Raw genomic sequence first — 13,273 nt, forward strand, 5'->3', positions numbered from 1 at the left:
GCAAGAGAATTTTGATGTAGCCAGCACTGGCGCTTTGTTATGGAAGCTGACAAGTGGAGACTTTCCCCCCAAAGTTTTACTGTGCTTAAATGTGTAAGGAGAATAAACTATGGAGTCACTCTCTGGAAGTCTTGACCCAGTGCCTGCAAACCTCACATGGATTGTCTCCCCACCAATCTTGGGACTTGTGGGGTCCCCAGCAACTATGGACTATGTGTTCAAAACATAAGCCTGTAGATTGTTTCAGATTCAAACCAAAACAGTAGGGGATTTGCCCTGGGTGGCCAGGCTGGGTAACACGGGGGTAAACTAAGAGCCAGGAGGTCATCCCCCAGGTTACCCTTGACCATCGGAGCTTATGGGAACCAAGCACAGAGCCAAGGGAGAGAAGTACTATGCCCGTTGCACTGAAGATACGGGCAAAGGTTTGACCTGAGCAAGCCGAAAGGCCACTTCTCTGGCTCCTTTCTTTTGCTGTGACATGAACACTATGTGCAAAAGCCACCCAGGGAGAAAAGAGTTTGTCTTACTTTTTTTTTTTTCCCCCTGTCACATTCCATCACTGAGGGAAGTTGTGGCAGGAACTGAAGCAGAGGCCATGCTATCTCTGATGACTCACTCATCTTGGTTTTCTGCTTGTTTATACAAGCCACCTGCCCAGGGGTAGCCCTGCCCATGCTAGTAACCAAGAAAATACCCCCACAGACTTTCCTATAGGCCAGTGTGCTGGAGGCAGTTCTTTCAGATGAGGTTCCCTCTTCCCAGGTGCTGGTGGGGTGTGGTGAGGGGGCTTCACCCTATTCAGAAAATCGGCTGTTACATAGGCTGTTTCTGTACCCCATAGTAAGTTTCTCCACCGACACAGTAAGCCAGATCAAGCTGAACTAAAAAGTAAAAGACCAGGTTTATTTGGGCCAAGCACTCCCGGGTGAATCCTCCAGCCCCCAGAGATGAGGTGAGGGGGGCGGGTGGGCAGGAGAAAAATCACATGGTCTGTTCTAAAGGAGAGGGCTTAAATACCCTGTCGGTGTCGGGTGAGACGCGTTACCCTCCACAAGCTGGGGTTGTGCCCAATTATAAGCTTTAGATGGGGACTTGGGGAACTGGCAGCCTCAAAGGAGGAGCCACAGCGACCACCAGGAATGCCAAACTTGACTTTTTGGGCAGTCTCTTTGAGGGGGGTGGGGTTTGGTGAGGAAGGGGTGGGGCTGAACTGGAGATTCCAGCCAAACCGAGTGCCAGTCATCATTCAGAAAAATTAGCAGATGCCTAAGAAGTTGCCACTGCCCGGCTCAGACAGCATTACGGTCTCAGAATCACACAGGCTGTAGGGCAAGCTAGCTGGAGGCTCACTTCCTCCTTTCTTCTTTGTGGACATTCGGGTCAAACAGCCTGTGGGAAGAATCACGATTTTATCCGGATCTCAAAGATCAATATCACACTCTCTGTTTAGGGCTTGAGGGAAAATGGATTGAAGCTTGTCTGACAATGGGAAGGCCAGAGGCAGGTCCCCCAACACAGGTGGCTCTCCAAAGCAGCATCTAATCACGGTGCTGAGTCCGCCTGCAGAGCCACCTTAGCACCAAGCCTCTCCAAGCTTTCTTGCTTGACTAATGGGCATCCCAGAGCCTCTCAGCACAGGGGTCATTGGAGGTGGGCAGCCAAGCCTTTGTTCACAGGGACCTGGGAGAACTGACCTCAAATCCCAAGCAGGTACTACCTATGTTTGAAAGACGGAGGTAGCAAAAGCCAGGCAGAGAAATCTCACTTAATCTTTGTGGATATTTCTTAAATTCCACACTGCAGAGAACTTGTGTCTCTTGTGACGAGAGCAAACCTCATCCTTGTTGTCAGCAGAGAGCACTCACTACGTGTCTGGGTTTTATTGTTGCTGTGAGCAAATGCCCGACAGAAATAACTGAACGGGAGGGGCTGGAGAGAGGGCTCAGAGGTTAAGAGCACTGGTTGTTCTTCCAGAGGTTCTGAGTTCCTAGCAATCACATGGAGTGGCTCACAACCTGTGATGAAATCTGGTGCCCTCCTCTGGTGTGCAGCAGACATGCTGGAGGAACACCATATATATAATAAATAAATAAATCTTAAAAAAACAAAAATAACTTAAAGGGAGGAAAGATTTATTTTAGCTTAGGGTTTCAGAGGGTTTAATCCATGGTCACTTGACTCCATGAGTTAGGGCTGAAAAACATCAATGCATCAGGAGTGCGTGCGTGCACGCGTGCGTGCGTGCGTGCGTGTGTGCGTGCACGTGTGTGTGTGTGTGTGTGTGTGTGTGTGTGTGTCTGTGTGTGTGTCTGTGTGTGTCTGTGTGTGTCTGTGTGTGTGTGTCTGTCTCTGTGTGTGTGTCTGTCTCTGTGTGTGTCTGTGTGTGTCTGTGTGTGTGTGTCTGTCTCTGTGTGTGTGTCTCTGTGTCTGTGTGTGTATGTGTCTGTGTGTGTGTGTGTCTGTCTGTCTCTGTGTGTGTGTCTCTGTGTGTGTGTCTGTGTGTGTGTGTGTGTGTGTCTGTGTGTGTGTCTGTGTGTGTGTGTGTGTCTGTGTGTGTGTGTCTGTGTGTGTGTGTGTCTCTGTGTGTGTGTCTATCTGTGTGTGTGTGTGTGTGTGTGTCTGTGTGTGTGTGTCTCTTGTGTGTTTCTGTGTGTCTGTGTGTGTGTGTGTGTGTGTCTCTGTCTGTGTGTGTGTGTGTGTGTGTCTGTGTGTGTTAGTTCAGGTTTCTATTTCAGTGAAGAGACACCATGACCATGGCAACTCTTACAAAGGAAACATTTAATTGTGGTGGCTCACTTATAGTTCAGAGGTTCAGTCCATTGTCATCAAGGCAGGACATGGCAGCTTGCAGGCAGACTTGGTGCTGAAGGGGTAGCTGCTATATGTTGATATATTAACATATACTGGAAGTAGATGTTCTCACTGGTTGTGGCTTGAGCATATATGCGATCTCAAAGCCCACCTCCACAGTGACACACTTCCTCCAATAAGACCACAGCTACTCCACAAGGTCACACCTCCTAACAGGGCCATTTTCTTTCAAACCATCACATTCCTCTCCCTGGTCCCCAAAGACTTGTAGCCATCTCATAATGCAAAAATGCATACAGTCCGACCTCAAAAACACCCATAGTTTATTACAGTCTCAAACTTATTCAGAAGTCTAAAGTTCAAAGTCTCTTCTGAGATTCATAAAATCTCCTAACTGTAATTCCCTATAAAATCAAAATCAGAAAGAAGATCACATACTTCCAACATATAATGGCACAGGACATACATTACATTCCAAAACATAGGGAAGGGAGCAAAGCAAGGAAACACTGTACCAAAGCAAACCAAAAAACCAGCTGGATAAACTCCAAACTCTGCATCTCCATGTGTGATGTCAAAATGCTCTTCAGATCTCCAGCTCCTTTCGGCTTTGCTGACTGTAACACTTTCTTCTCTTGGGCTGGTTCCACTCACTGTTAGCAGCTTTCTTCGGCAGGTATCCCACAACACTGTCATCTCCAACATCATGGGGTCTCCCAGAAAATCCAGGCTTCAACTTCACAGCTTCATGCAGTGGCCTCTCTAGTCCTCCATTCAGGGACACCCCTGACACATTCCTGGCCTCCGCAGCTGTCCTTAGAGGCAGAGGAAGGTTCCAAAGCACCTTGACTATAAAACCAGAAACACATGACCAAAGCTGCCAAGATTTGCTGCTTGCTGGGGCTGGAACATGGACCCCGTGTTCAATAACATCTTCTCCAAATTTCTGCCCTTCTCTGCCTAAGCTTGTGTGATCTGGAATTTTCTCTGTAGACCAGGCTGGCCTCAAACTCAGAGATCTGCCTGCCTCTGCCTCTCCAGTTCTGGGATTAAAGGCATGCGCCACTCTATCAGGCTCTAAATTTTTCTTTAATTCCTTTTTACATGTTGGAAATTTAGCTGGGTGGGATCTTGCCCTGAGGTCACCACACCCTTCGTTCCATTTCTCAATCTGTTTACCTCCTTGAACACAGGATTTAGCTCCATTACGCTTTTTGTTGTTTCTTTTCCCCTTAAGTTTTACATTTTGTAACTTACCCCGCTCAGCTTGCTCCTTTCCATTATAAATCTTCATTAGCGTTGCCACTAATAACCACATGACAGAGTCGACACTAGGCTGTTTTGAGATTTCCTCTGCCAACAGAATTATTCCAAAACTTTAGCCTCAGGCAGACTATTCAGACAAGGGCAAAAAAGCAGCCACTTTCTCCACCAAAATATTACAAGAAGGATCTCTAGGCAACCTACTAAAATTCTCCTTTGAAGCCTCTTGAACCACAGTTCAAATCACACTCAGCACCACTCTCTCCCATGATGCTACTAGGATGGCCCATTAAGCAGCACTTAAAGCTCTCAACTGCGTTTCTAATCCACAGTCCCAGCGCCCATATCCCTTCAAACAGAAGCATGGGCAGGCCCATGGCAGCAACACCCCACTCCTTCTACAAACTTCTGTCCTGGTTACAGTTTCTATTGCTGTGAAAAGGCAAGACACAGCAACTCTTACAAATTAAACAAAGAAAACGTTTAATTGTGGTGGCTCAGAGGTTCAGCTCATTCTCATCATGGCAAGGAGCATAGGGACATACAGACAGACAGACATGGTGCTGGAGAGGTACTTACTACATAAGGATCTGCAGGCAACAGGAAGTGGACTGTCTCACTGGGTGTAGCTTGAGCATATATGGTTCCTCAAAGCCCGCCTTCCACAGTGACACACTTCCTCCAGCAACCACACCTACACCTAACAGTGCCACTCCCACTGGGGTCCGTTTTCTTTCAAACCACCACAGTGTGTGTGTGTGTGTGAGAGAGAGAGAGAGGGGGGGGTGGATACCAGGGACCCAGCCAGTATAACTTTTTTTTTTGAGACAGGGTTTCTCTGTGTAACAGCCCTGGCTGTCTTGGAACCCACTTTGTAGACCAGGCTGGCCTCAAACTCACAGAGATCCATTTACTTCTGCCTTCCAAGTTCTGGGGAAAGTCCTTCTATGTATATGTTTATCTTATTGGTTGATGAATAAAGCGCTGCTCGGCCAGATAGGAGGGACAGGAGTCGAGGAGGATTCTGGGAAATGTAGTAAAAGAAGTCTTGTGATATAGGCAGGAAGTGACATAGCAGGCAGACTCATATATAAGCAGGGTCAAGCAGGAAATCTCTCTCTTCCTCCTCCTCTCTTCTCTGGAGCCGCCATGTGAGCCTGACAAGATAGGTAGGCCACACGCCACTGGCGTCCTTGATCAGATAAGTCTTTATAAATATATAGATTATGGCTATGGTTGATACTGGAGACAGAGCGAGCATATAAGAAATGCTAATCATTGGCCAGCAGCATTGGACCTATTGTAAGTCTCCGTGTGTTATTTTGGAAAGATTTATCATTACAACCACCGCCTGGCCGCCAGTATAATGTTTAAAGGTACACCTAAATGACCTACTTCCTCCAAGTAGGCTCTGCCTCCCAAAGTTTTCAGCACCCTCAGCTGGTGATCATGTGTTCAGTACATGGAGAAGGACAGTTCACATCCAAACCCCAAGGCTACATGAAGAATAAGGGCCTGTCTTAAGGCATTCCAAACAGCAGAGCTCCAAGTTCCTTCTGTGGTTGTTGCTGAAGAACGAGGCCCTGCTGCCCACCCCAGCAATCCTGATACACAGCGCTTGGGTGTGACCTGGGCCCCTGGATACTTAACCAGCACTACAGCTACCTGTGGTTTATGGCCAGGTTCGGGGTGTGTTGTCTTGGCAGCTACCCAAGGAAACTGTCCTCTCTCGTGCTTTGAGTCTATGTGGACACTTTTGTGCTGACCCTGCAGGTTCCTTCTCCTGGGGGAAGCATGGGCAATGGACATCAATTCCAAGTTCATTACTCCTTCTAGTTAATTCCCGTATCTTCCTCTAGACGAACTCTTCACATCCAACACCCTCCAAAGCCTACTCCTGCCCACTCCCAATAGCTTAGACAAGAAGGCCAGCCAGGGTGGAGAGGTGGCTCAGTGGTTAAGAGCACTTGCTGTTCCTTTAGAGGACCTGGGTTCAGTTCCCAGCACCTACAAGATGACTTACAACTCCAGCTCCAGGGGATCCATCACCTTCTTGCCTCCCAGGGCTCACCGGTGCGCACTGTGCACATACAAGCATACACACACACACACACACACACACACACACACACTAAAATCAATTAGTTCCAAAAAAAAGAAGGCCCTATCTAGACTATATGGAGTTCTTACATACAGGCCCTGCCTCTGCTGTCTGGAGCGCTCGGTAGACAGCTCCCACCCCAAGATGGGTACCAATTAGAAGCTCACTGAGATAGAATGCTGTTTCATGCCGTGGGGAAATCACTGAGAACAGCCACTTTGGATGAAGGACATTTTGGAAATATGTATTAAAACCAAAGTGGGTATGGGGACCAGGAGGAAGGGAGGGGAGGGAGGGGTGAGGGAGAGGGGGAGGGGCTAAGCCTGCTAGCACTGTGATTTCAGTTCTCCCTATCTGGAGTAAAGAAAGGCCTCTTCATGCAAGGAGATGGAAAGTGCCAGCTTGTGGTTGCGATGGAGGAAAATTAGAGGCCGTGTGTGTCACTGATGAGTGAACTCCTGTCTGTCACATGGGAGAGTGCGAGACCAGTTCAGAGGTCTGTCCTACAGCTGCAGGTGCCCAAATGGGAACTGTAGTGGTGATGAGAGGCAGGAGTGTGTGTGCCAGGTCCGGATGGCAAGAGGCAGGGCTGTGGACTCTCCACAGACACAGGTTTGTGTGCTTAAAGCACTTAAAAGTCTAGGAGAAAATAAACGGCGAGGACTGTTTTCAGGGAGATGGGAGGGTATGGGAGTCTGCCTGGCCCAGAGTCTATGGGAGCTATTCCCAGAAGCCCCGATCCTACCCCACACCAACCTGCCCCTTCTCAGCTCCTGGCTCCACAGTTACAGGCCCAGCTCTGTCCGGGTGAGGAGGTCAAGAGATTTGTATGTGGAAGACTTTTCATAGGGACATAGAGAAGGCTCTCCTGACTGATGCCGAGCCCTGTTGAAGCCCTGGAGGATGGACCTGCCTTGTCCGATGGGCATTCAGACTTTATGTACCCACTCTGGACTTCCATCCCTGACTGCTACCTACACCCCAGTCGTCCACACTCCTGGCTCCATCTATCAAATCACTACAGACCCGACCCAGGCCCAGAGCCCCTCCTAACTCCAGCTCTAATCTCCAAGCCTGACCTCTGACCCCCACCTCCATTCTGCTAACCACTACCTCTGACTCTCCAGTCTCTCAAGGGCTACCCTTTCTGCACCCCTCCCCCCTTGCTCTCCAGCCAGCCTTTTGTGGGGTAACTTCTAACGAGAGAGGAAACGATATTTTTGCCTTTTCTTAATCAGAAAGGAATCTCCTCCCTATCTTGCCCACGATTTGCAAGACAGCTTGCTGCCCCTCCCCCTTCCTGGTTTCCTGCCTCCTCTTGGTTTCCATGGATTCAGATATTTGCTCCCAGCACCTGAGTCCCAAGGGAAGGGGAGGGAGGGAGGGAGGGAGGGAAGGAGTGGCCCAGTGGCTGGAGGAGCGGGAGGGGAGGAGGCTTTGGATCAGCTCTGCACTCATCCACTGACCCAGCCTCTAGAGACCCTCCCAGGAGGAGTTGGGGGCTTGCTGGTACCCAACACTCCTCACTTTTCCTTCTCTGTGGGGGAGGGGTGTGAAGGAGCTCCAGAAAAAAAAAATCACTCAGTGATGATACCCAACATCAAAGCAACTCACTGAGGGACTTCGTGACAGGCAGGGTATGCTGTCTGTGACCACAAGAGGGGACACCGTCTAAACTGTTTGGCGGCTGTCCCACAGTTGGCTGAAAGAGCTGCTTCAAACCCTGCCCATTGTCCTTAGCCTCTGACCCTATTACATTCCAAATCCTAAGACCTGGGTCCAGGCAGCTCTGGGTCTGACATTCAGTAGACTGTAAGGGGACAGACCAGGCAGTAGTCTGAACACTCGGGAGGCAGAGGCAGGCGTGTATCTCTGAGTTCAAGGCCAGTCTGGTCTACAGAGTGAGTCCAGGACACAGAGAAACCGTGTGTGTGTGTGTGTGTGTGTGTGTGTGTGTGTGTGTGTGTGTGTATGTGTGTGTGTATGTGTGTGTGTCTGTGTATGTGTGTGTGTCTGTGTGTCTGTGTGTGTATGTGTGAGTGAGTGTGTATGTGTGTGTGTGTATGTGTGTGTATATGTGTGAGTGTATGTGTGTGTATGTGTGTGTGTGTGAGTGTATGTGTGTGTGAGTGAGTGTGTATGTGTGTGTGTGAGTGTGTATGTGTGTGTATGTGTGAGTGTCTGTGTGCATGTGTGAGTGTGTCTGTGTGTGTGAGTGTGTATGTGTGTGTGTGTGTGAGTGTGTATGTGTGTGTATGTGTGAGTGTATGTGTGTGTGTATGTGTGAGTGAGTGTGTATGTGTATATGTATGTGTGTGGGGGGGTAAGGTGTTCAGAAAACATCAAGGACATCTTTGAGTCATTCCCAATCCTGCCTGGGAACTTGATGTGTCCTTAGTTTCTGAAACTCTGAAGAGGAGGAGAAGTGGCCACTGTCTACCCGGGAGTGTGCAGCCCGCACAGTGCAGCCCCAGCCAGAGCGGCCGCCACACTTCCCCAGAGTATTCCCCTAGTATTGCTGAGCCCAAATTCTGAACCTCAAAACTGCCAAGAGACCCATTCCAGTGCAAAAGCGAAGAGTCTTTTATTGTTTAATGAGTTAACTGTCTTAACTCATTCCCTGTCCATCCAAGGCAGCGGGTGGGGTGAGAACCTGGAGGAACCGCGAGGCGGGAATTTATTGTGTAGAGGGGGGTGGGGTGGGGGTGGGGGGGTGTCTGGGGGTTCGCAGCAGTCTCAGGATTGGTGCACTTTTGGGCTCGGGCAACCTGTCCTGTGTTGATTGGTCAACTGGTTGCTGTGGCCTTTAGGCCCGCCCAGGGCGGTTGCTATGCTCTGCGCGCCACTATTACACCACTGTTACTGCAAAGCAGGTCCAGAGCCCGCCGCCAACTAACTTCTGATTGTCACCGTGGAGCGCTCTCTCTCTCCCTCCCTCTCTCTAACATGTTTGTGAGTGTGATGAGCATGAATTAATATGTGGGTATGTGCCCTTGTATGTGTGGGCATACATGTGCATGCATGTACATGTACACGCATGCGGGCACACATGCACACGCATGCGGGCACACATACACACACATGCGGTCACACATATACACACATGTGGGCACACGTGCACACACATGCGGGCACACACACAGGCGGGCACACATGCACACACATGCAGACACACACGTACACACATGTAGATACGCACGCACACGCATGTGAGTACACATGTACACGCATGAAGGTACACACGCATGCGGTCACACACACGTGGGCACACACGCACACACGTGGGTACTCATGCACACACATGCGGGCACACACATACACGCATGTAGGCACACACGCACACGCATGTGGGTGCACATGTACACTGGGTGCATGTCAGGGGTCTTTCACAGTTGCTCTCTGTTGTGGGATGTCTGCACACTGTGTGAAGATGCGTTGCTGTGATTAATGAAATAGAAAGGTGAACGGCCATTATCTAGGTGGGAGGTGCAGGCGGGATTTCCAGGGAGAGGAGAGAAAGGAAGAAGAGAGAACTGTGCACGGAGGAGACGGCAAGAGACACGGAGAGGAAACAGGAGGTCGAGGTGAAAGGGAGGTCATGACGGGCGAGAGGGTGCAGATTAATATAAACGGGCTGATTTAAGTTACAAGAGCCAGTTAGTGTGGGGGAATAGGATATTTGTTTAGCTATGTGAAGACGTGTTGCATTTGTTTGTGCTGCAGAATGACTGTCGAATTTTGTGAAGATGTGTTGCTGTTTCACCTTGCCTGCCTAAGGCACCTGACTGGTCTAGTAAAAAGCTGAAGAGCCAATAGCTGTTCAGAGGAGGGAGAAGAGGGGCTGGTGGGCAGAGAGAACAAGTAGTAGGGGGAATCTGGGCTCAGGGGGAGAAAGGAGAAAGAGAGACAGAGGGAGAGAGGGAGATGTCAGGGGCCAGACACACAGAAAGTGGGAAAACAGGACGTACAGAATGAAGGAAAGGTAAAAAGCCCCAAGGCAAAATGTAGATAAATAGAATCAGGTTAAATTAAGTTATAAGAGGCAATGGGGCCGGGCATTGAGGCGCACGCTTTTAATCCCAGCACTCGGGAGGCAGGGCAGGTGGATCTCTGAGTTCGAGGCCAGCCTGGTCTCCAGAGCGAGTTCCAGGACAGGCTCCAAAAAAAAAAAAAAAAAAAAAAAAAAAAAGGACCAGACACCAATAAAGATAAATCGCCCAGGTGATTCAGCCTCTCAGAATGCCTCTGCTGCAGTTTCCTCAGAATTCTTCTTCAGCTAGAACATCTTCAAAGCTGCAAGCTGAGAAGCGGAGATGGTCCAGCCTCACAGACTACTCCGGGCAAGACTTCAAATAAGCCCTGGACTTTCCCATCAAACAGAGACTGAACAAAAAATAATACAGCTAGCTCTCCCAGGACTTGACCTTTATCCCAGGTTTCTCAGGGTCCCCCAAAGATGCCGTCACCCCCAGACAATAGGAAGCAGTCTAGAGAACATGGTGCCCACATTCCCAAGAGGTGGGGTGGGTGCATTATGAATGCTTGCCATTGTATAGGGGGGTTGGTTACAAGTTATTATTGGTAATGGTCAGGAAAAACCCGAACAAAGGATATTAGATTCAGGGGTCTCTTTCTGAAGGGAAAGGGGGCATATACTATAGCAATGATGGGCTAAAAGGGAGATTGTAGAGTCTACTTTTGGACAACCCCTTGTCTCCAATATTTTACATTTGTATGGATTTTTGTATATTGACACAAATTTAAGGTTATTTTGTTATACTACTACTGTGCAGCAGAGGATTACCTCAGTCTGTTCCTCTGCCTCACCTCCCAAGTGCTAGGATTACAAGCATGTACCGCCACACCCAGCAGGTCCTTCTATTTAAAGCTAAGAAAGAACACAAATAACAATAATGGAAACCACTGAAAGTCAGAAGAATGGCCACCCTTGGTGAATAGCAGCTGGGACAAGGGGCACAAAAGGACTTTCAAGATCAGGGACAGTGAGTTTAAGTCATCCGAATGTTTTCATAGTGTATTCAGTTGTGGAAACTCACGAAGATGTGTACCACCAGTGTTGTTCCTTTGCTTAAATTAGAAATGAAGAAGAGAGGGCACAAGATGAGACACGAGACTATAGACATATTAATCGGTTTATTATAGGCCCGGCAGAGTAGAGAGACTAAGAGAGAAGAGGAACAGGGTTAATGGCTGACCGCCATGGCCGGTCTCGAGAGAAAGAGGCAGAGAGAAGAGACAGAGGGGCAGAGAGAGCATAGGTGGGAGAAGAGAAGAGAAGAGTTGAAGAGTAGAGAAAGTGTAAATGGGCGGGGTCTGTCTTTTAAAGGGGTCCTTTGCACCTGCGTGCAGACTTAGTTCCCATGGAACCCTGGGCTGTCCCGGTTACTGCCTAAGTGGATTCCGCCAGGTAACAGGGGCAGGCCAACACAATGCCTGAACCTTTCAACCAGGTGTCCACTTCTCAGCACATATGCCATCCTTGTGAACATGTGACGAACTTAACCCTCTACCCTTGAGGAGAGAGACGAAGAAGGAGAGGGAACATTTAGCATTCCCTCTTTCCAAGGCAGGAAAGGAGAGATCCTACACAGTTCGGTGAGTGTCTCACAGCCAGCTCCGCACTAGCACCCTGCAGGACTCTCTCCTGCTGCTCCCCAGACTCTCACCTTTCACCTTCAACACCTGAGAGGCAGACTCTAAGAGCAAGCCTCAGTCTGCGGCTGGGAGCTGGGCTAGGAGAGGAGCCAGGTCGGCCTAGCCCCAGTCTTATCCCTTGGAAGCCACTGGGCACCTTCCTCTCTGACCTACTCAGCATCCATAGTCCGTCATCCGTCCTCCCTCCCTCCCTCCCTCCCTCCCTCCCTCCCTCCCTCCTCCCTCCCTCCTCCTTCCTCCCTCTCTCCTTCCCTCCCTCCCTCCCCCTCCCTCCCTCCCTCCTCCCCTCCTCCCTCCCCTCCCTCCTCCCTCCCTCCCTCCCTCCTCCCTCATTCCCTCTCTTCCTTCTTTTTATCTCCGCTTGATCTGGGGATGGAACCCAGAGCCATGGACTAGTCAGCTTCTCTACCACTGCACATTCCCCCCTTTGCTTCCTGTGTGTGGCCGTCGCTCTCCCTTCCCTGACTTCCCTCCTGCTCTCGTCAGTCTTCTTCAGCTTCTGAGGCTCCAACCATCAGGGTCCCAGCACTTTACTGTAGACCTTCATTTTCTCAGCTCTGTTCAAGTACAAGCAACTTCAGCAGCCTGACCTCCGGGCCAGATTCCTCTCTTCTCCGCATAGCAAAACGGCCCTTCTCGGGTGTCACCAGGAAAGGTAAAGTTCGAAACAGCAATTCCTTGTCCGTGCCCATCGCCACCATCTCAGAGGCCACCCGGCCAACAGCCCCACCAGAAATCTGGTGTCTCCAAATCTTCACGGGGAAATCCCATCGGTTCCTGAATGTTACTCTTCACCCCGAGCCCCGCCCCTTCCCAGCCCCCGACTTTCACTTCTCCTACCCTGAGCTGTTGCTGGAACCTTCCCCAAGACTCTCCGGCTTCCAGCCAGTCATCCCATCAAATAAGCAAAAGAACCTCATGGAATCCCCTAAGCTATTCACAAAGATGGGACATCACTCTTGGGATAACGGTGACGCCTCAAGTGGAGCTCCATCCTAGTGTCACCCAGAGAACTTTCAACGAGGTGGCCCGGATCCCGCCCCGGTACCACTGGGCTAGAACTCTGAGCACAGGTCCCAAGCACTGTCCCGCCATGACCTGGCTGTAGCCCCCGACACCTTTATTTTACAGTCCCAGGGCTCTCCAGGCTCCGTAGGTAACCTGCCTGGACCCTTGTCCCTGCTACCTCCTGCTTCCTCCACCTTTGGAATTAACTCGGCCGCTTTCCTTCCTGCTCATCTCCTCCATTGAGTCACGGAGTGGTCTTCTCATTACCATCATGACACACCCGAGGCAAGCTGCTTCATAAAGAAAGAAGGTTGACTCAGCCCAAAGTTTTGGATGCTGGAAGCTCAACCAACACAGTGCAGGTTGTAGAAGGAGCTCCCTAGCTCCGTTACACCACGGCAGGAACGCCAT

Source organism: Cricetulus griseus, chromosome 9 (assembly GCF_003668045.3).
Source record: "Cricetulus griseus strain 17A/GY chromosome 9, alternate assembly CriGri-PICRH-1.0, whole genome shotgun sequence".
Taxonomy (NCBI): domain Eukaryota; kingdom Metazoa; phylum Chordata; class Mammalia; order Rodentia; family Cricetidae; genus Cricetulus; species Cricetulus griseus.